We start from the raw sequence: 22,913 nt of genomic DNA, 5'->3' as shown, positions 1-22,913 counted from the left end.
GTTTTATTTACATCCCCTTTTTGAGTCTCTGTTCTCACAAATCTACAACGCTTGACAGAGGCAATGAGGAAATTTTGGTTACTTTTTAAAAATTGAACTTCACACATAGACCCACACATACTCACTCATCTTAAGAATGTTGATACAGTATGTTTAAGCATGGACAGTGAAAGAAGTAGTATACTGCTCTTCAGTGCTGCCCTGTGCTGTTTGGGCAAGTGCTTACACTAAAGGTTCACTGCATGAAGCCTGTGTAGCACCCCTGTGAAGGCAGTGGAAACTTAATCTTATCTTGGAGCTCAGTGATGGCGGGAAGATCAACACCAAATATTTGTCCCAGGATGAAATGATTTATTAGTTCACTGAAATTCCAGGTTATGATAAATAATTGCTTTATCCATTGCCTTCAACACTGATGTTACAAAGTCAAATTTGACTGAAATATGTATGTATCTGTAGCAGCTGATTCAAATTCTGACAGTTTTGCTTGTGTTTGGACAACATTTAAAATTTTAGAACTTCACATCCTTTTATTAGAGGAAGTGTATTTATTTTTTTGGCTTTTAGAAAAACATGCTTGTAGTATATTCATCAAATTAGGCCAATGAAAAGGTAATGTTTTGCTGTTGAATGTAAGGAATCAGCACTTGCATTGAAAAAGTAGCTACCTGATGTATGGTGAGTGCTCATACCTTGGAAAATACAGTTGTGGATCATTGTAAAAGGCATCTGCTTGCCATGTTGATTGCTGGTTGATGCTTTTGGATGAAATGTTTTTGTTTCTGGTATTACACAGTCCAGTTGCAGTGTGCTCCAAGTTAGTATTCTAGTTAACGTTTGACCATGCTGGCTTCTGCAAAAGACCACATGTCCATTTAAAAAAATGTTAAAATCAGCACCAATATTAATAGCAGTGCAGTCCTCAACAAGACTACTTTCACTGATGTATTGTAAACTATGGCTATATTAATCAGCCCTGTATATTATAAAGAACCATAGGGGTGGCTGATCAACCTGATATCTAGCAACTCTATACAGAAGAAACATTCTTTTTGATAAACCTGCCTTCACTGATGCACTGTTCATATGCACCTCACAATACTTCATTGTGCTGAGCAAAGCTGTTTAGGCGGCCTAACAGTCCACACTTTTCCAGGTGGTTGTGTGTGTTTGTGGTGTCCTCACAAGGCACTGATCATAATTGCACAGGTAACATACTACTTCTTGCTGTGGTAATACAATCGTAGGCCTCTGCAGGTGTTGTGTTGAGGGGACTTGGAGCCATTTCTTTTTTTTTTTTTTTGCTGGTATGCTTCTGTGCACCACAGTACAGTTTAGATAAATGTTGCCGGAGCTGTTGTCGGGCTTGTGATGAGGTGGTTTCAGAGCTATTAACCATATGTTTGTTGCTCTAAAAATGAATGACATGAGAGGAAAGTACTTACTGTTTGTACATGTGCAGTCCAGACCACAGAAGAGTTTACTTATCATTTCCTAGTAAAGGTAGTACAATTCTTTAACAACTAGACACAGTACAGTACTTGGATGTGTAACAGAAGAAAAAGTGTGTTTGTGGGCACAGTAATTAAGAACCACGTTCCTTGTCTTTGTATTTCTTTCCTCGGGAATTGCACTGATGGCAGGATAAATTTTAGTGCAATTGGTGATAATTAGTATTTTAGGTGATTTCTTATTGTCATGGACCAACTAATAGTAGAGACAGGTTAAAGTTTGTATTAGCAGGTTCAACATGTTATGCACTAAGTCTTTATCTGATGGAAAGCCACTGATTCACAAAATAATTCCTATCTCTAAGTAGCCATAAGTGACCCATATCCACCATTTTACCACTCTGTGTGCCTTTGCTTTGCAGAGCTGTTTAGCGGGCCTTGGCATCTGCACCAAGAGGGTATCAGAACTGTCTCTAGAGAGCAGCCAGAGGGGCCTTTAATTACAGTCCTGGTTACTGTTGCCTGCTGCCAGTAGATGGGAAGAACAGTTAATCCATGGTATTGTTTGAAATGGGCTAGGAGAGGATGCGAGAGAGGCAGGATGCAGTGATTATGCAGTTCTGTGTTGATACAGACTGGTTGACTGTGATTAGAACTTGTTCATCTAGTTCACACCACTCGAAGACTGGCATACAGTGGGTACGGAAAGTATTCAGACCCCCTTAAATTTTTCACTCTTTGTTATATTGCAGCCATATGCTAAAATCATTTAAGTTCATTTTTTTCCTCAATGTACACACAGCATCCCATATTGACAGAAAAACAGAATTGTTGACATTTTTGCAGATTTATTAAAAAAGAAAAACTGAAATATCACATGGTCATAAGCATTCAGACCCTTTGCTCAGTATTTAGTAGAAGCCCCCTTTTGAGCTAATACAGCCATGAGTCTTTTTGGGAATGATGCAACAATTATTTTAGCTGTGTGCTTAGGGTCATTGTCTTGTTTGAAGGTGAACCTTCGGCCCAGTCTGAGGTCCTGAGCACTCTGGAGAAGGTTTTCGTCCAGGATATCCCTGTACTTGGCCGCATTCATCCTTCCCTCGATTGCAACCAGTCGTCCTGTCCCTGCAGCTGAAAAACACCCCCATAGCATGATGCTGCCACCACCATGCTTCACTGTTGGGACTGTATTGGACAGGTGATGAGCAGTGCCTGGTTTTCTCCACACATACCGCTTAGAATTAAGGCCAAAAAGTTCTATCTTGGTCTCATCAGACCAGAGAATCTTATTTCTCACCATCTTGGAGTCCTTCAGGTGTTTTTTAGCAAACTCCATGTGGGCTTTCATGTGTCTTGCACTGAGGAGAGGCTTCCATCAGGCCACTCTGCCATAAAGCCCTGACTGGTGGAGGGCTGCAGTGATGGTTGACTTTTTACAACTTTCTCCCATCTCCCGACTGCATCTCTGGAGTTCAGCCACAGTCATCTTTGGGTTCTTCTGTACCTCTCTCACCAAGGCTCTTCTCCCCCGATAGCTCAGTTTGGTCGGACGGCCAGCTCTAGGAAGGGTTCTGGTCGTCCCAAACGTCTTCCATTTAAGGGTTATGGAGGCCACTGTGCTCTTAGGAACCTTAAGTGCAGCAGAAATTTTTTTGTAACCTTGGCCAGATCTGTGCCTTGTCACAATTCTGTCTCTGAGCTCTTCAGGCAGTTCCTTTGACCTCATGATTCTCATTTGCTCTGACATGCACTGTGAGCTGTAGGGTCTTATATAGACAGGTGTGTGGCTTTCCTAATCACGTCCAATCAGTATAATCAAACACAGTTGGACTCAAATGAAGGTGTAGAACCATCTGAGGGATGATCAGAAGAAATGGACAGTACCTAAGTTAAATATATGAGTGTCACAGCAAAGGGTCTGAATACTTATGACCATGTGATATTTCAGTTTTTCTTTTTTAATAAATCTGCAAAAATGTCAAAAATTCTGTGTTTTTCTGTCAATATGGGGTGCTGTGTGTACATTAATGAGGAAAAAAATGAACTTAAATGATTTTAGCATATGGCTGCAATATAACAGAGTGAAAAATTTAAGGGGGTCTGAATACTTTCCATACCCACTGTATGTTACTCATTGTGATGTAAAATTTAAACGCTAGGAAAATGATAGACTTCGATATACTGCTAATAAGGGACATTGCTTATAGCACAGGAAAGGAGGTAGTTGAGTATGATCTATGAACTCTTAATTTCACTGTATCATTTCATATCACGTGACAATAACAATGCAAGTAAAATAAATGTATTGATTTATTTATTAATTAATTTAAGTAGTGTGCATCCAGAAATACAAAGTAATTCTGTTCCAGCAGTTATCATCTTTTTGATTTGTGGCAAAATAAATTTAAGCAGGAAATAATAAATTCGCATTTATATCACCATGGCTGAACAGTGGTGGAAGAAGTGGTCTTTTTTTTTTACTTATGTACAAGGAATATCACAGTGTAAAAAGGCTCTTGTTACAAGTAAAAATCCTGCACTCAAAATGTTACTTAGGTAAAAGTACAAAAGTAATAGCATCAAAATATACTTAAAATACCAAAAGTAAAAGTAGTCATTATGCAGAACGGCACATTTAACATTAATGTATATTATATTATTGTAGGGGTTCCCAAACCTTTTCAGCTCAAGAACCAAAAAAGAAATTTGGTCTCTCTCATTTAGGGTTGAAACAGTATAACGCATGCACATTTGCTTATTACCATTATTGAAAGAAAAAATGTAATGCGTGCACACTTTTCTTCCCTGACTGCCTGTCAGACTCCTCAGTGGGCACACGTACAGCTGACAAATGGCAGAGAGAAGGAGGCTGAAACCATCAAACTCCATCCAGCAAAAAAGAAATGAAAATCAGCAGTGTAGGATTATATTGGATATCTCCAAGACAAACACCTTTGAGAACACCATCCCACCATGCAGATCAAAGTGTGTGTCTCGTTTTGTTACTTTAATCCCATACAATAAAATTTGTGAACGTATACAACCATAAATCAGAAAAAGGTGGGACATCCCACCATTCTAAATGCTTTACTGTCCCAACTTTTTTGGAATATGTTGCAGGCATCAGAATTGAAGTGAGTGGTTATATTGTAAAAGAATAAAATTGATCAGGTATCACCTCAAATAATGTGCTTCTGTTTTGTTTTCAGTATGATACAGGACACAGATGATTTACAGATCACTATTTTCTGTTTTTGATTTTATATACCACCTTATTTTGGTTTGGGGTTGTAAACGTTGGCCTTAAAATTTGCTATAAAAAAAAAATTCCACCTTGTCTGATCGTTTGCTAACCTCTGACTTTAACAGGACTCCCGATGACCCCAGAAACACACACACACACACACAAACTTTCCTGGCTCAGATTAGTGGTACAGATAGGTCTGGCTGCACTGTCATGCACCTACACTGAATTAGCAACTATTTTGATCATTTTTGTGCACTTAGCATCAGCCAACAAGTCAGTTTTCTTTTTCTGTCACTCCTTTTCTGCAGCACAGGTTTTCTATCTGTCAGTTTCATTTGCTACAACATCTACTTCGCAGGTGTGAAAGCAGCAGCTCTCACTGCTCTTAAGGCTGCACCAGCAGTGTCGCTGCAGCCGACCTGTAGGCTGTATAATGTCTAAGCAGTTTGGGAGAAAAAGTTATTGGGCCACTGGGAGAATTCCTGAACTTTGATGGCCAGTCGAGGCCTGCTGATATGAGAGAGAGACTTGCACACAGCATTTGAGCTGAACAGACCTGTGTAGAAAAAGTGTTTTTCTTCTATTTTGATTTAGAAAATGAATTTGCAAATCATAGCATGTTATGCATTTTACTCTGCCAAATAGGGACCTAATAAAAATGGGTCTGTAACCCATTTTGGGTCATGACCCAAAGTTTGGTTGTATTATTGGATTAAGATGTGCCTTTGTGCTGTACAGTGAAGCAATCAAATAACGATAAATAACAATTTGAATTATTTCATGATAATTATCGATATCGACTGATATGAACAAAAATTGTGATGAAATATTTTGCCACGTCACCCAGCCCTACCTTGTGTAGTTGTTACTTCATGATTTATGTTTGTCTCAGAATGAAACACTTAAAGTGAATCCCAGTTTCTTTACTTTATTGTTTGATTTGATTTGATTTATTCTTTCAAGCATATAAAACAGTTGATATAACAACATACATTTTTACACACAATCCAATATCAATTTGCTTATACCTATTACATGCTTGAATGGAGTAGGAAGAAGTCAGACTTATCTAGTCCTACCCCATGTTCCTTGGCCCCTGGCCCTCACTTTATCCAGAAGTCATTCCAGTCTGGCATGATGAAGGACCAAGGAGTGAGGAGGCTGCTTGGCTATAAATGAAGATACACGAGTGCATCCTTCGCAGAAATCTGTTACGGATTGACACGCCCCTTTATCGGAAATCAGTTTGTTGTTGGATATATGACTTGAAGGATCGGAGGAAAGTTAAAATGTGATTCTTGGCTTCCTGTCTCCTCACAGTTTATCCTTGTATCTTTTCCTTGTGTCTTACATGGACGGGACTAAGACCCAAAGAAAAGATGCAAGTGAGGGAAGCATGGATGCAATTAGGGGAACTGGGATTCACCTTTAGTGTCATGTCGTGAAAATACATTTTCTATATATCTAGTGATGCTGCATGGCTACCATGAGTTCTAAAAAACAAATGCATTCCCTGTGTGAGTAAGTAATCTGCTCTGTGAAAACATGTAAATCACAACCCCTTCTATCTGTGCTTGTTTTGGTTGATCTTATGAATAGATAAAACATTGGTCCTGGTGACTCAGTAACTCAGATGTGTCATAGACAGCCTTCAGTGTCCCTGCTGGCTATTACTTCTTCACCAGGTTCAGTGGAAACAAAATAGCTGGGACATTGCTTTTACAAAATGTTATGTGGTTTAACTTCAGTATTTATACTTTATCATTTCCATTTCCAGGAGTTTGTTTCATGGGTTTTAACTGTCAGGTAGTACTGATTTGATAACATTTTAATCAACGCAACCAATGGGAGAATGGGAGAGTATATTAGGCTAAATGAAGAGTTATGTTCTTGAGTGACAGGTGCTGCTAATATTACAAATCAGTCGGGCGAAGACTTTTTGAATGGATATAGACTGTGCATGTAAAATATTCAGTGACATAATTTAGAGTTCTTGTAAATGTAGGCAGCACATTGACCTTCTAGCTACAACTGCCTGTAGTTATCCTTGAGCTCCAGTTGTTTTGTGCCACATGCATTTTTTTAATGACAGACCAGATGTGCATGTACAGGCATACTCATTGAAATGCACACTCCAGGATGACGTTTTTCTAGTCACTTAAAAATGTCAGAGGTGTTTGCAAATACTATGGAATGTGTTGCATAATTCAGCATTCCAGACTGACAGACTGATGGTTTGGAGAAATTGTGTGTGGACAAACAAATTCATCAGGAAGGTTGATGTATGGCAGCTGGATGGAAACCACAGTTTGAATGTAGTTTGTTGAGCTGCAGGAGTAACACGATTACCAAGAATTCTGGTAAAACCCTTTAGCTGATGTTATCCTCCATTTAGAGAAACATTTGGTTTCACTCGTTATTAGTTGGTATTATTGCATCAGAACATTGTTCCTTTCTAGAAATCTTAAAATAAGGAACTTCAAAGCCAAGCTACAATTAGTGTTTCCTTTACATTTCTTCTCTAATAGGGAGGGCTCTTATTGTTGGTTCCATTTTGGTTCTCTAGTTACCAGTTGTTAAAATACCTGGACCGGTTAAGCTCCTTGGCTAAACAAATCCCGTATTCACATTCTCATACTATCCAACATGTGGCATCTTTGAAAGACGGGTGCTCAGCCTCAGCTTGTCACTGGTATTGCACTGTATTATGTGACTTTATGCACTAAGTTAAATAAAACACTATGCTGTTTTTTTTTTAAACAAACTTAAAGATTTGCATTTGTTACAAAAAGGATTCACATTTGATAAAATGCTATGAACCCCATCCCTAATAAACATACTCAGTGTGCTCCTTTAGGTTGCAGTCGGCTTCTTTCATAGCAGATATTTTGACTTGTCATGGTAGAAAAAGCACAGGTATTATTAATAACATTAACAGTGACTGTCTTTTCAGCCGCAGTTTTATTCAAATGTCTCAGTAAGCCGTGAAGTATTTGTTTTTACTTTGCACATACAAAAACTTGCATGGAAACTTGGCAGTGAACAGGTGAATCAGTACAACCACCTGTTTAACTGTCGCTGGCAAGCTGAGCTCTTCCAATACCTGCCATACCAAAGATATTTGCAAGTCACGTATGTAAGGAGTGGGGAATCAAGTTGAGAAGTGGCTTTGTGTTGTTGGTTAACAAGGCTTTTTAACAGATGCAAAAGACCTTCTAATGTAAAACATTATAAAAATATCACTGTAAATGAAGTCATGACAACTGGGTAATTGTGTGGGTTGACCCACTGTGTCGCTGCTTGACATCCCTGGTTCACAAAATTTTGATTCTTGGTCTGGTAAGATGGAGTTGTGTTGCTGCAACTGCCTTAATTTACCAGAATGAAAATGTGAGATGTCACTGAATAGACTAACCAGTCTTAAATAATTGGCTGACAAGTTATGGGCCTGTATACCTTGTGAAGCTGTCAAAGGCAATGAATGCATGCACCTGCATGTGTCCCACTTAAACGTTGTGAGGTGACACTCAGCAGAAGATACCATGTAGTGAAGCTGAAGCTCAAGGAGGAGAGAGGGCTGTCGTGGAGGGTTACATGTGAATGAAGATGGGAATGTTGGAACACTTGGATCTTGTTCCGCTGTGGGAAAATTGCTAGTTCTGCTTTGTGTTTAACTTGTGAATCTGTATGTCTTGTATAGCTATAACATCTAGGTGTCCACACTTATGGCATCTGTGTTTCTCTTGCCTTAGTCTTCTCTCTAATTGATTATTTGGTCTTCTGCATACAGTTATAGATGTGCTCTTTATACTGTATATTATTTCAGTGAAATTAAGCTGACGGTTGGGGGGCCTGTATGCTTTCTTGAAAGAGCAGGCTGCACAGTGGGGGACTCATCACTCTGATGATGGGGGGAGTTATTTTTTGGATTTGAGCTGAAAATTGTGATGCAACTCTGGAGGTGCATTGACACCCTTTGTATTTCTGCCTAACACGGCTCTAATTACTTTGCAGTTTCTATCATTTTGCCCTCTTATTATAGAGAGATTTTTCAAAAACATCTGAGGAACAGAGCAGTGTATGAGAGGTGGCCCTCTTGCCTGCTGCCACATGTCTGTAGCTGTTGATGCCTTGGAAACTTGCTTTAACTCCCCCAGAACCTCATACACCCCCTGGCCTTGACAAGCTTAGAGTGCACTTCTGAATCATTAACACAGGGGTGTGGCTCGTGTTGTGAGGGAGGTATCTGAAATGACAGGTAGGTGATTGTGATAAGCAGACAGTCTGCATTGTTCAGTTGGAACTGTAGCCAGCATTAGGTAAATGTCAGTGTAAGGGTAGCTTGTCTTCAGGAATGCTGCTTAAGTGGTTATAAATCTGAAATGAATTTGTTCTCCATCTTTGTAATGTAGTCTGAGTGAGCCCCATGTATAGGGCAGGGCTTCACCAAAGTATTATTTTCATTTTTGATTAATCAGTGAAGTGTGTGGTTTATACAGCTTCAAAAAAACATTGCAAAATGTCCAGTAATAATTGTCTAAAGCCTCAGGTGATGTCAGTTTACCGGTACTTGTTTTGTCAGTACAACTAAACCCAGAAATATTTAGTATTATAAGAGAAACATGGCAAACTCATGTTTTATGAGCTGGAACAATGAAATGTTGAGTATTTTTGCTTGAAGTGACCTAATTGGTCAGAATAGCTGCTGATATACTGTGTGTTCTGTCGAGAATCCAGTAATTCCTTAACTAATCACTGCAGCCCACAATCTTTTGATTATTGAAATGCTGAACCATTTGCACAAATACAGACATTTATTTACACATGTTGTTTAACAAAAAGATGATTTAAATCAGTTTTGTAGTGTGTTTGAACTCCATTTATACACAATACAAGTAAAGAAAAAAAATGTTTTGGTGTCCTTACCAAAAGTCAAGTATCAAATTTGCACAGGCATTAAAAATGCTTAAAAAATAAAATACCAAGCCCTAGTCCCATGTCTCAAGTCATTTTTTCTTCTTTGTTAGATTTATTTTGGGCTAAAAGATTGGCAGCTATAGATTACAACAACAAATATGGTTTTAATATGCTGCATTTGTAGGCTTACATTACTGGTCAATTCTGCCTTTTGACATTCCAAAGATAAAACAGTGTCATGATGTATCACTGTTAGCACTACAAATATTACTGTATTGTTTACAGCTGTATCATCCACCACTGCTGTGATATGTAGCCAGAGTTTACAGTGCAGTTGGTGTGTTATCAGCTGGAGACAGAAGTGGTGTTGCATGTTATTCAGAGCATGCTGCCAGACTCTACATCAGTATCTGTTTATCAACCTCAGTGCAAGGTGTTTCCATTTGCCTTGTCCTCTACTGTACTGCTTGTTATGACTTGTTCATTTGCTCCTTGTCATCTTCCCCATCCCCTTCAACTTCCTGAACACAGGCTGAGCTGGCAGGTGTCTAGTCTGTTCAGGATCTGACACATCTGCTATTAATACACTAACCGAGCTCCTGAGTGGGATCAGACGCTCTTTAGTTGACTTGTCTAAACAGTCACATCGTAGATAAAGCAGCTAGCACAGTGTTGCATCTGGCCAGCACCTGGTGAGCTGGCCAAACAGTGAAACAGTCAGTTGTGTTCTTATTTGTTGTTGGTATCTCTTTCCACCCCAGCTGACCCAGGCATGATGGAGATTTTATTTTAAGTATTTTATCACAGGCACATTCAGTTCTATTCTCAGTCAGACTAAATAAGGCTTTGGAGACATATCCCCCTTTAAGAAGATGGCTAGAAAAGAGAGGAGAAGAAGAAGGTAAATGTTTGGCCTTAGTTCTAACCAAAGACACCTGCTGGACTAACAATTATCACAGTATGATTCCACTGCAGAGCAAGGACAGCAAGCACCCGGGAAACGGAGGCGATTATGTCTAATTATTCCTTTCAGTGATCCGTGACAAATTAGAGGTGGTGTTGCTGTATGCAGTGAAGCCCATCACTCCGTATCATCACAGGCCATTGGGTAGGCCTAACTGCCTGCTTGGCAAATTAACAGACTGAGTTGATATGCAGATAAAATGTTTGTCCCGCATGGTTTAAAAGCCTCTAAAGAACTCGAGTTGTTAGGATAATGTTGTGAGCATTGTTTGTGATTTTGTGCTGTCTAGACATGTGACATTATCAGCCTGATGCACCTGAGTAATCAGCTGGTATTTTCCAAGTTTTTTTATATAGGCGTTTCCCTCACTTGTGTGAGTAATCAGCTGGTATTTTCCAAGTTTCTTATATGCATTTCCCTCACTTGTGGCTTTTCTTGTCTTAATCCCTTCCAATTGAGATGCAAGATGATGTGGGGAGAGAGAAATCGAGGAAACATTTTTAGAGACATGAACCATCCTTCCCTCATGGTGCTGCTGTGATACAGAGAAGAGAATGTGCAGGGGATTGCAGATGTATACATGTGTATTGCAAAAAGGAGCAAATGGAACATGGTGGATTCTAGTACTAGCAGAGACAATATTAGGAAGAGGAATGAGGAGAAAAAGAGTGGTGGTTAAATGCTGAGTACAGCAGTACTATTGAGACTTTGGAGACTCTAGATGGATTGAAGAATGGGTGGAAGAGAGATAGCTAGAGAGGGAGAGAGGCAGGAAGATGATGATGGTGCAGCATACCAGGACATTAGCTGGGTATGAAGAAATAATGAGGGCAAGTGGACTGGGGGGTAAGATTGGAGAGAAAGACAAATGGCCTAAAGCATTGGATTCAAATATGAGTGTAAGATGGGTTGAGTAGAGGAAGAATGTGAAGAAAAGCAGGGTAGAGGAAAGAGGGGCTCAGTTCTCCCCTTCCTGTTTCCTGTAAGAGCATTGTTTGTTTGGTGAGGCCCAGATGGGAATATAGAGAGTTTTTTAAATAGGTTATTTTCATGGTTTTCAGTTGTATACAAGAAGAGTAGAGTTGTGGCAGTTACTGATTTCTGGCATTGCTAATGTGAATTCAAGCTTTATCTGTTTCACTTTGGAACATAGCACCTAAAATGTAGATGTGAAATATAATTGTGGGTGTTGATGCTTGACTTTGACACATTGTGAGAGAGAGACTGGCTACAAACATTGATGTGTGGGCCTGCTATGTTGTGTTTTGAGAGTGTGGACACATTTGCCACGGGGCTTGACAGAGGCACAGTTCACTCTCTAATTTGAGCGGAGGACCAAGCGTTGCTATGGTACAGTTTAGTACTCGTACTGGTAAAAGTTGTCTGATACTATGCACCAATACCACTTAATGGCAACATTAACCTCATGCTGGTTAAGCAGGTTGTCACACGGTGGGGATGAAATTTCATCAGTTGAAGGATATTTTAAAATAAGTGACAATCATCTGTAGCTGACTGCGAGCTTTGCTGCTCTGCTCTGTCTCTCTGTGTGAGACAGGGAAGGAGGGGCGCTGATAGACACACAGTGGAGTAGAGACAAGGTTGCATTTTACTCAGGAGTCGGTGCTTGATAGGTGCATCAAAATCCAACAGTATTGGAGAGAGTAATTAATCAAACACCTGTTGAACAAGCAGAACACAACAAACTTGCAGAAAGGCGATGTCTTCACTTTCCCCACGGTCAAAATGTCTGGTCCCATTCATCCACTAAACCCACATGGTGCTCATTCTGCTGACTGTAGCAACTTGTTGTGAATGAAAAGAACACAAATGTTAATTTTATGTAGTTAACAGCTGAGTCTAATGAGCTCTTTGTATGCAAATGAGAGGGCAGGATGAATCCACAGACAGTAGCTAGATTAAAGTAAGAGCATGTAGCCTCGTTAAATTAAACATTTAAATTGCTGACTGTGATATTGTGCACTCCTAAATTTCAACCTTCTGAATAGGGATCATGAAATCATTTCATCCTAACAGAGGGTCACCCTCCTACAAAAGATTAAAATCCACTGTATTAAAGTATGTTCTGTAGTAGGCTACAGACATTCAGTCAGTTACGTTATATTCAGTAGGAATGGTGGCAGTGCTGTTTGTTACCGTAACAAGTTTTAAGGTAATTTGTGCAGTCTCCTGTTATATATTTATCTTAATCACAATCAGAAAGTAAATCTCATGAAAATAAAAACCATCTCTAAAGTCAATGCACTTTTACGGTAATTGTAATTTTTATAGTAGAAACATTATTACTGCATTATTAATTATTTGTATTGGTACTCTGTATCAGCAAGTACTCAAATGGAAATCCTTGTACTATACTTGGTCTGAAAAAAAGTGGCATCGCTGCATCCTTAGTTACAGATGTTGTGAATGTAGGTGAGCAAGGTGTGAGGTAGTACTCCTGTGGTCTCTGGGGGTCTCTGCCTTTATTTCCTCACTGCTCTCCACCACTGACTTTAGTGAGACCTGAACACATGACCACAAACCGTGGCATGTGTTCAGACCGTGGCAGTGATGCTGCTCAGTAGCACCTTTTAATAGATGGCACCTGAGCAGCATTAACTTGCTGACCCGTGAGGTTGTAGCTATAGTTGTTTTCTCCAGCCTGTTTTAGTTTTAGTTTATTCTTTGTGTGAAGCTGTCATTTTAGTTTTTATTAGTTTTAGTCACATTCATACTCTTTGTAGTCTTGTCAAATTTCAGTTAACTAAAAGTCTGAGCATTTTAGTCTTATTTTAGTCAGAATTATCCATGACTATTTTCATCTAGTTTTAGTCGACGAAAACTGATGACATTTAGTCAAATTGTATTTTAGTCTCTTTTTAGTAATGCAATTCTATTTAACCCAGTCAATATAGTATAAGTACCTAGTAGTACAGACAAAACCAAAATTTTCTCTTAGACAAACACGTTTCAAACAAGGTTATCTTATTGTATTATTGTTGCCTTATAGACTCAAGAATACATCCAATACACATTTTGTGTGATTTTGTGGTCACATTTTAGCATAGTTTTTATTTTGTAAACCACATTTAGTTTTGTTTTTTCGTCAACGATATTGCATTATACATTTAATTATAGTCATCGTCACATGACCAGCATTTTCGTTGCATCTCGATATTTAGTCATAATTTTCGTTGACGAAAACAACACTAGTTGTAGCTTAAAGAGAGATTGTAATTGTGGTTTTGAGGGTGTAAGGGATTGTATCCTGTATCCTGCAGGTCACTGTTGGGTCAAACTATTCAACCTGGTCATGACATCAGCCCAGTTTTCCTTCACAGTGCAGCAGGTCCCAGGACAATCTGGGGTTGTTTGTAGTTAAATAACTTACTTAGCACTTCAAAGCCATGAATAAAAATAAAACATTTATAAGACCAGATCAAACACACTGGTGGTTGATGGGGAAACAAAGGCCTATATTATCTTGTGCATATTGAAAAATGCTTGAAGCATGTCTTTAGACGTGCTGGTGAGTCAGTCAGCCCAGCATTTCAGTCTAGACTAAAAAATTCAACCTAACATGATGAATAATAACTGTTAACTCTTTATCTAGCATGGTCATTGGATTAAAAGTTTGTCTAAAAAAATGAATTGCATTCCTATAGCTGTTCTTAGTGTGTAGCATTGGTAGAAGATCATTTACTTAAATAGAAATAGAAATTCATCACTATTACAAAAAGTCCATGATGAGTACAAAGCCTGCATCCGGACCCATTTTGCAGAATGGCCCCCGTTGGCGTTACAGGGCTTTCAGAAAGTGTTCAGACCCCTTCACTTTTTTGCACACCTTGTGTTCTAGATGTTATTAGGCAGTTCAAAGACACTTCCCATCCAGTCTGGTGGAGCTTGAGAGGATCTGGCAGGAAGAACAGGATTAACTGTCCAAATCCAGGTGTATGAAATTTATAGAGACTTAGTCAAGAAGACTGGAAGCTGGAACTGCTGCCAGATGGGGTTTAAGAATTGAATTAAGGGTTTGAATACTTTTGGAAATGAGAGATTTCATGTTTTGATTTGTAATACATTTTATATAAACATGTTTTCATGTTGTCATTATGAGTTATTCAGTGTGATGTGCAGAATTGGCAGTTTTATCCATTTTATATTAATCCTGAGTATTTTCATGTGGTGAATCCTTATTTATGCATTGATGTGTAAGCAGTATTTTAATGTTTAATCATGTCAAGTACACATACCTCCTCAAAATTGTGCTTAAGTACTTAACTACATGTACCTAGGGACTTTCTACTATTAGTTTTTTAGGACTAATGGGCAAATGTTAGCATGCTAACTAGTGAACCTGGTAAACATTACACTTAAACATCATCATGCTTTGACTGTGAGCATGTGAGGATGCTGATGTTAGCATTCAGCTTCAAGCTCAGTGCCAAGCTTAAGAGCAGTCATTGCTGTGGACTCTGTCTAGTTTTTTCATGTGAGAGTAAACTGAAATCTTCTGGGCAGCCATGACGATAATCAAGAAAATATTGTCACTAATGACAATACTTGTTAGTTCCTGTTCATAATTCTAAATCAAAGACATATACTGTAAATACCATGTTAGTAGTTTAAGAATAATGGATTTTAGTCTCTCGGTATTTAGAGCAGGGGAAAAGCCCCCTAATATAAGACAGCATGAAGCAGGAGATGCCTGGCAGAGAGCCACACACTTTATTTTGGGACTCTGGCTCTCATCCATATTCAGCAACAGCAGCTCTGCTAGTTGGTGAGAGCCAGCAAATTTCTTTTCTCTGTTGTGTCTGTCTTCACCTCTCTCATTGTCTCTGTCACACACACACACACACTAGCTCCACATGAGCACAGATATCCTACACACACATACATTTTTCTTTTATGCCAAAACACATCATCCTTCTCTGATCAGTAACATGCTGGTGTGCTGTCTGAATCAGTGCATCCTGGCTGCTCCTGTGTGCCATGGCTCCTTTCAACATTAGTAGCTCTTTCTCTCACTGGAAGGACGAGGAGGAGAAATATGCCTCAGTGACACAATTAACATTTGGAATCACACGGGAAAAAATATCTGGCATAAACCTTCATGCATTTATCCTAGCAGCTGAAAGCTCCTGATATAGAATCTCCAATAATGCATTATGCTTTGACTACTGTCAAATTGTGTGGAAGAATCCAGGATTGAGCAACAAGTTTTTGGCTGCAGACAAACTGGCTAGCAAATTGTGATAAAGCTTGTTTGTAGTTCAACCCTGTCTTCTGCGCTTCTGAAAGTAATAAATTGGAAAAAAGGATTTAAAGGCCCCTACTACGTTGGATAGGGATGTGACCACCCCTTTCTCTGGGTATTTGATTGCAGAAGTAGCCCTACCTTTTTCCTGTTGTTTAAGAGTAAGAGCCACAAGTTGCCTCAGTTTGCTACATCTACGTAATATTTGAATTTGAAATGTACATGAAGTACTCCCATCTCTGCTTCAATAGATTGTTCAGTTCTAGGTGCTTGGTTCTAAGAGACTAGTCAATCTTTGGAAAGTATTGTGCTTTTAATTCCCTTCTCGATCTGCAACATTACACTTCTGATTTAGTAATCCCTTCTTGTCGCTTCTTAAGATATAAAGCCTATTGCGTTGCTGAGGTGAAATCTTTTAATTGTAGCTGAGTACCACCAACACCGGGTTATGGTCTGACAGATATCTTAGTAGAATATTTACTGTATGTACTGACAGAGTTAGTGGGTTGGATGTTAGAATGTAGTTGATTACTGAAAACATCTTGTGGACAGGTGAGAAGTAGGTATAATCACTGGTTGTGGGATTCTGAAGATGCCAGGCATCGTCTAAATTTAGGTTACTGAGAAAATGCTGTGATGACCTTGAGGAGGCTGTCTTGACTAGTTTTGATTATACAAGAAGATTTGTCGAGTTGGCTGTTTAATAGTTAATAGTCTTGGCTAGTCTTTTCTATAACAATGTTGAAGTTTCATTTTATTATGATTGTTACTGCTTTTCTGCATGAACCTTTCCCTGCAGCTGCCAATACTTTGTACAGTCTGTTCTACTGTCTTGAAATGTTTTTCGGTCTGAGGCGGATTTCCTGCAATCGTGCTATGTCTGCCTACTTCCTGTGAAGAAATTCAGGCACCTGGGGTTTTTTGATGGAGAATTAAGGCCCTTCATGTTAAATGACACGACTGAGTATCTATCCATTGTCTGATTGTTGGGCCTGGATGGTGACTTAATGCTATTATAGATGCATCTTTGTGCCTAATTAGTACAGCAAAGAAAGCGAGTTCCATGGGCCACCCATGATAATCCCCCATATACCTCCCATCCCTGATACTCTCTGTAGCTACTGCCAGTGAGTGTTGATTAGCAATGTCCTTCCCTGAATAGTGGCCTCCCCCCCCACAACAGAGTTGTACTTAAACTTGATTGTATGCATAAAGGAACATTAGAACCCTAACAGCCTGCTAAATATAACATGAGGTGGGTGATTATTTGTATATGTATGTTCCACGTCTGAGTGCCCCTATGTGCTTTTTGTGCATGGGTATATACTATATATTCAACCATCTAAATTCTTGCAAAGCGCAACTAGTTTGGTAGTCAGAGAGAACATGGAGATTATTTAGTTAAATATAGACTAAATAACATAAATGGTACTGTCAGGGGCAGGCAGACAGAGTTGAGAGATCACATTGGCTGACCACTGACAATTTGCTCCAGATTTATGTGGTTGCCATCTCATGGTGTGTAACAGATCACACACAGGTTTACAGCTTCATACAGTTTTCATGTTTCAGTGCCCTCATATAACATCTGAATTGAAAGACCTCTCATTATATATATCAATCATATTTTATTTATTCAATCTGGGCATACATTAATGGCTAGGTATCAGCCAAAATAAATGAGATAAGGATCCTTCTTTACTTTTACCCTATGGCCACAGTTATTAGCTTCCTACCTGCCCACCTGTGCTCTGCACTTGGCAACAAAATAGACCACAGATGTGCTAAGTGAATTCCAGGTCAGGAGATTACCAAGTTATCAGAGCACTCTTTGTGCTGACTGCTGCACTGCCATGAATCATCAACACTATAAAACAGGACACAGATCAACAGGTAGTGTAACAAGGTGAATGAGCATGTAATTTACTAACTGTAAGTGGATTCTACTCTTCAGTTCTTTAAAGATAGCTACTGCTAACCTGTTTTGAATCACAACTGCAAATAATCCTATGTAGTCCATATGAAATATGTTTAATGTTATCTATATTTAAACAATATTTATGTATGTTACTGCCCAAGAAATCTAAATAAAAAGTGCATGAATACATAAAGAGAACATGAGTGGGTGAGTGAGACAAACTGAAGAGAGACAGAGCTTTCTGTTTTGGGATCAGTTTCATCTGGCTTCTTCCATAATGACATTTTCTTCCTTTGTATGACTTATAGAAGGTCTGAATCTCACCCCATATCTAGTTAGAAAGCCTCTGTTAGTGACAAACTGCCCTCAGTCTGAAAAGCCATTACTGCACTTTGCTTTCCACCGGTGGCTTCTCTGAAGCCTCATCAAGCACATATCTGCTTTCAAAGGGATCTGGGATGCACTCAGTCTGTACTTCAGAATATTAGGGTTGTCTGACACTTTTCAGTTTTTGAAGTCTGTTTTTTTATCAAACAGTAGTGGAAGAGCAGTAAAAAGGTGCCAAATAATTCTCTAAGTTGAAGTTGAATTTATGTTGACAAGGAAAATCAATACAGCGCGTCTTCTTCTATTAGCAGTTGAAAAATGTATTCTCCAGTAAAAATATTCAGTTTTTTGTTTGTTTTTGGAGTAAAATCAAATAAATATTTTATCAAGAACAGGACTTGCATACGTACACTGCATGGCAAATTCTCCACATTCTGCTCAGAGCCTCCACCTAATGTTTTATTTACTTTTCACTCTCACTTAACAATTCTTAGGCACTACATTTAGTTATATTTCCCTACTGTAACATAAAGTGATTGATAATAAAGACATTAAATAATTATGACCTCTAAAGAATCCTACAAATTAGGGCTGCAACTAATGCTTTTAATAATCAATAATCTGTTGGTTATTTATATGATTGACTAATTGAATGTTTAAAAAACTGCAGAAATCTATTTCCACATAAAAAAAATAAAAACACAAATGTTTATTACTTAAAATAATTTAAATGTTCAAAAACATACCATGCCAATATAAAGAGCCAGTACAAACATAACTGGTACTGCTGACAGTTAAAAGTAAGTCTGAATGGGGACTTCTGGCAAGATGTGCGGCAAGATGGCTGCTTCACACTGAGTTCTGGCTGAAAGCCCACCCCGTTCTAAGATAATTTCAAATAGATAGTACTTAAACTTTAGCAAACCTCTTCATATTCTGACCCAGAAGAAAAAACTCAGCCCCCACTCACCCATAAAACAAAGCTCTGGGAAACACCTCAAGGCTAACCCCACTCATCTAACCAGCATGGCGGCACAGGAAATAACAGTGTTGATACAGCAGACAGTAGACATGTCTGTGCAGATTCTCAGTCATCCAGGTCATAGTAAGATGAAAAAACTTACTATCTAAAAATCTACTGGACTAGATTTCTAGGCCTTTGAAGGCCATCAATGTCCCTTAAGGACTGAAACACCACTGAGGGGGATAAATATCTCCGGCTCAACACCAGTCAGTCAGAACTGATGAAGCCTCTTGGATGAGAGGTGAAACGTCTTCGACCTAGAAATCTAGTCCAGTTGATTTTTTTCTAAGTTTTTTCAGCAAACAGTAGAGGCCCATAAAGATCTGCTCAAGAGCATGGCGTCTGAAATCAAATCAGAGCTCCTGCAGGCGAATGGCCGTCAAGCTAAGAAGGATGCAAATCACTGCAGGTCCAGGAGAAAAAATGTAAGGCTAATAAACTCCCTGCCAGACACAGAGGGATATGACCCAGTGGGCTACTGACATAAAATGCTCCCAACATGGATTCCAGGGTTAAAGCTATCAGCTGGAAAGCTACTGGAGACAGAGTCCATCGCATCAGCTCCAACAACTCCTTGCATCTAGGAACCATGATCTTCAGACTTCTACACTATCTAGACCGTCAGGCTATACAGCAAGGAGCCCGCAAGGCCAGACCCACTCTTCAAGCTGGCACCTGACTGGAATTCTACGCAGACTAGAGCTCAGGAATGAAACAGCTGAGGAAAAGCTTCAAGAAGCCAGAGCTAAGGTCTGCCAGACAAGTATGATTTATCCTGCTACATGGAGGATCTTACATAACAGCCAGAAGCTACTGTATCATTTGAGTGATTATTTAGATCTGCATGCGATCTCAGTCTCACGTGCCAAGGATTCTACTGTTTGCATTAACAGGCAGATGCCTTGCATCAAACCAAGCACTCCCTTATCCTCAATAAGCTGCGTTAACCAATAACAGGAATGTGTTTCATCACATGATGAGCTGCAGACAGGAAGAGAAAATAGATTCAAAAACAAATCCAACATGTTTGACCTTGTCAAAGATATTCTTTGTCCTCCTGCAACTATTTTTCAAATGTTGTGCTGCCTGCCCTGTGCATTAGTGCCAATTAGCAGTTGAGGCAGAAATAAATCACTCTGGTTATTAGTTGACGCAGCTTAGTGAAGAAAAGGGAGTGTTTAAATTGAAGCAAGGGATCTCCCTGTTAATGCAAACACAGCAGAATCATTGTCATGTGAGACTGAGATTGCACAGGGATCTAAATCACACTCAAACGATTTATCGTGCAGCTCTAATGGACATGTATACACATGTGCATTGAACATACGCTGATTCAAACTGAAAACAGATAACGAGGGAAAGCATCACGTTCTGTGTTGTTGCTTAATCATACATTTCTTTCCTAACATTGTCTTTTTATTGTGAGTAGCCTATGAATAAAACCTCAGAATATTTAGTGAAGTTAGAAAGGGGGGAAAACATCCATTTGTCCCCAAATTCAGCTTATACTAGTGCATATCCACATGGCGATAAAACGTAAAAAATAAAGACCATACCATTGCTTTTATGGCACATGCTCACTGCTGCAGGGACATTATGGATTTACAAATAAACTGCACATAGTGTAAGAAGAAAGGCATCTGTCAGTATTCTTAGCAACAGATGTTTCCTGCCTCAGTGCACAGAGGTCACCAACTTTCTGCTGAGTCAATAGCTTACAGACCTCCAAACTCCTTCAGATTAGCTCAAGCGTGTAGAGAGCTTCATGGAATTGGGTTCCTGGGTCAAGCAGCTGCATCCAAGCCTTACATCACCACGTGCAATGCAAAGCGTCAGATACAGTAGTGTAAAGCATGGTGCCACTGGACTCTAGAGCAGTGGAGACGTGTTCTCTGGAGTGATGAATCCCGCTTCTCTGTTTGGCAAACCCATGGACAAGTCTGGGTTTGGTAGTTGCCAGGGGAACATAACTTGTCTGACTGCATTGTGCCAAGTGTAAAGTTTGGTGGAGGGGGGATTATGATGTGGGGTTGTTTTTCAGGAGCTGGGCTTGGCCCCTTAGTTCCAGTGAAAGGAACTCTTAATGCCTCAGCATACCAAGACATTTTGGACAATTTCATGCTCCCAACTTTGTGGGAACAGTTTGGGGATGGATGAGTGAGTTTAGTGTGGAAGAGCTTGACTGGCCTGCACAGAGTCCTGACCTCAACCTGATAGAACACCTTTGGGATGAATTAGAGCGGAGACTGCGATCCAGGCCTTCTCGTCCAACATCAGTGTCTGACCTTACAAATGTGCTTCTGGAAGAATGGTCAAAAATTCCCATTAACACACTCCTAAACCTTGTGGACAGCCTTCGCAGAAGAGTTGACACTGTTATAGCTGCAAAGGGTGGGCCAACATCATATTAATCCCGGTGGATTAAGAATCGGTTGCTGCTCAAGCTCATTTACATGTGAAGGCAGACGAGTGAATACTTTTGGCAATATAGTGTATTTTAGGATCCATTAATTATCTGTGGGGAGCCCAGATGCTACGGTGTAGCTGGAAAGGTCTGAATGAGCATTAGCAAAATCAAATTTTTTAACAGTTCAGTCTTTTGATGCTGGAAGATGAATTTACTGCAGCACTATAGCTCCTCCTTTTGACAAAGGAAACAAGAAATTAGTACAGTGCTCCAAGGTGCAGTATATGGCACCTACTGTAGCCTTTCTTCCATAAAACTGGTAGAGCAACAGACACCTTCTTTGCCACAGTACCCTGTGTTGTGTTTTTTTTTTTGTTTGTTCAATGCGACATCAACCCCTGCTCTCACTGAAATGAGTGGAGGCCTTGTGTTTCTTTCTCTTTATTTCTTTTTTTAAGCGCAGTTACTAGTGTGAAATAGTCCCCTTTGTTTTTTACACACACACAGTGTCAAGTCACAACGTGCACGCAAACTCGTGTATTGCATATCAGTGACGGTGAGGGTTTGAGGCCTATGCACAGTGATGAGACAGTAAGACATCCCACTGAGGAGCATTGTAATGAAGTCAACACTAAATGGCTCTGCTATGACCTAGATCCTTTTTAGGCATTGATTTCTGTTTTGTTGTCTGAGCTGGAGTTTGTTCTAGTCCGACTTCCAGGCATGTTGTTCCCAGTAATATAAATAATGACATAAAGTAGGGCTGCACAGTAAAGTGTAATTTAGATTCCTGTGCGATCTCAGTCTTATGTGAGACTGCTGTGTTTGCATTAGCGGGGAGATCCCTTGCATCAAATGAAGTGCTTCCTTTTCCTTGATAAGCTGTGTTAACCAGTAACCGTGACTAATAACCAGAGTGATTTATTTCTCCTCAAATGCTATTCGGCAGTAAGTGCACAGGGGAGGCAGCACAACATTTGAAAAATAGTTGCAGGAAGACATGGAATATCTTTCACAATGTCTAACGTGAAGAGGATGTGCGTAGCCTCTTTAAAAAAAAAACAACAAAAGATCACAAAGGCACCAGGCCAAGATGGCATGAACCCCTCCTGCCTGAAAATGTGTGCTGATCAGCTGGCCCTCATCTTCAACAGGTCACTGGAGCTGTGTGAAGTCCCCTCATGCTTCAAACACTCCACCATCACCCCAGTCCCCAAGAAAACCCCCATCAGTGGACTGAACGACTACAGACCTGTCGCCCTGACATCTGTAGTTATGAAGTCCTTTGAAAGACTGGTGTTGGCCCACCTGAAGGACACAGTAGACCCCCTGCTAGTTAACATGGCATTGCTTTGCATCCTGCAACACCTCGACTCCCCAGGGACCTATGCA

General features: G+C 39.7%; 1 protein-coding gene across 1 annotated transcript in view; it reads left to right on the top strand.

Annotated features, from left to right (window-relative positions):
* snrka (SNF related kinase a) overlaps positions 1–22,913 on the top strand; it is a 62,246-nt gene that overhangs the window by 2,687 nt on the left and 36,646 nt on the right.

Source organism: Monopterus albus, unplaced genomic scaffold (assembly GCF_001952655.1).
Source record: "Monopterus albus unplaced genomic scaffold, M_albus_1.0 scaffold116.1, whole genome shotgun sequence".
NCBI lineage: Eukaryota > Metazoa > Chordata > Actinopteri > Synbranchiformes > Synbranchidae > Monopterus > Monopterus albus.
This window is presented reverse-complemented; position numbering and strand designations above follow the sequence as displayed.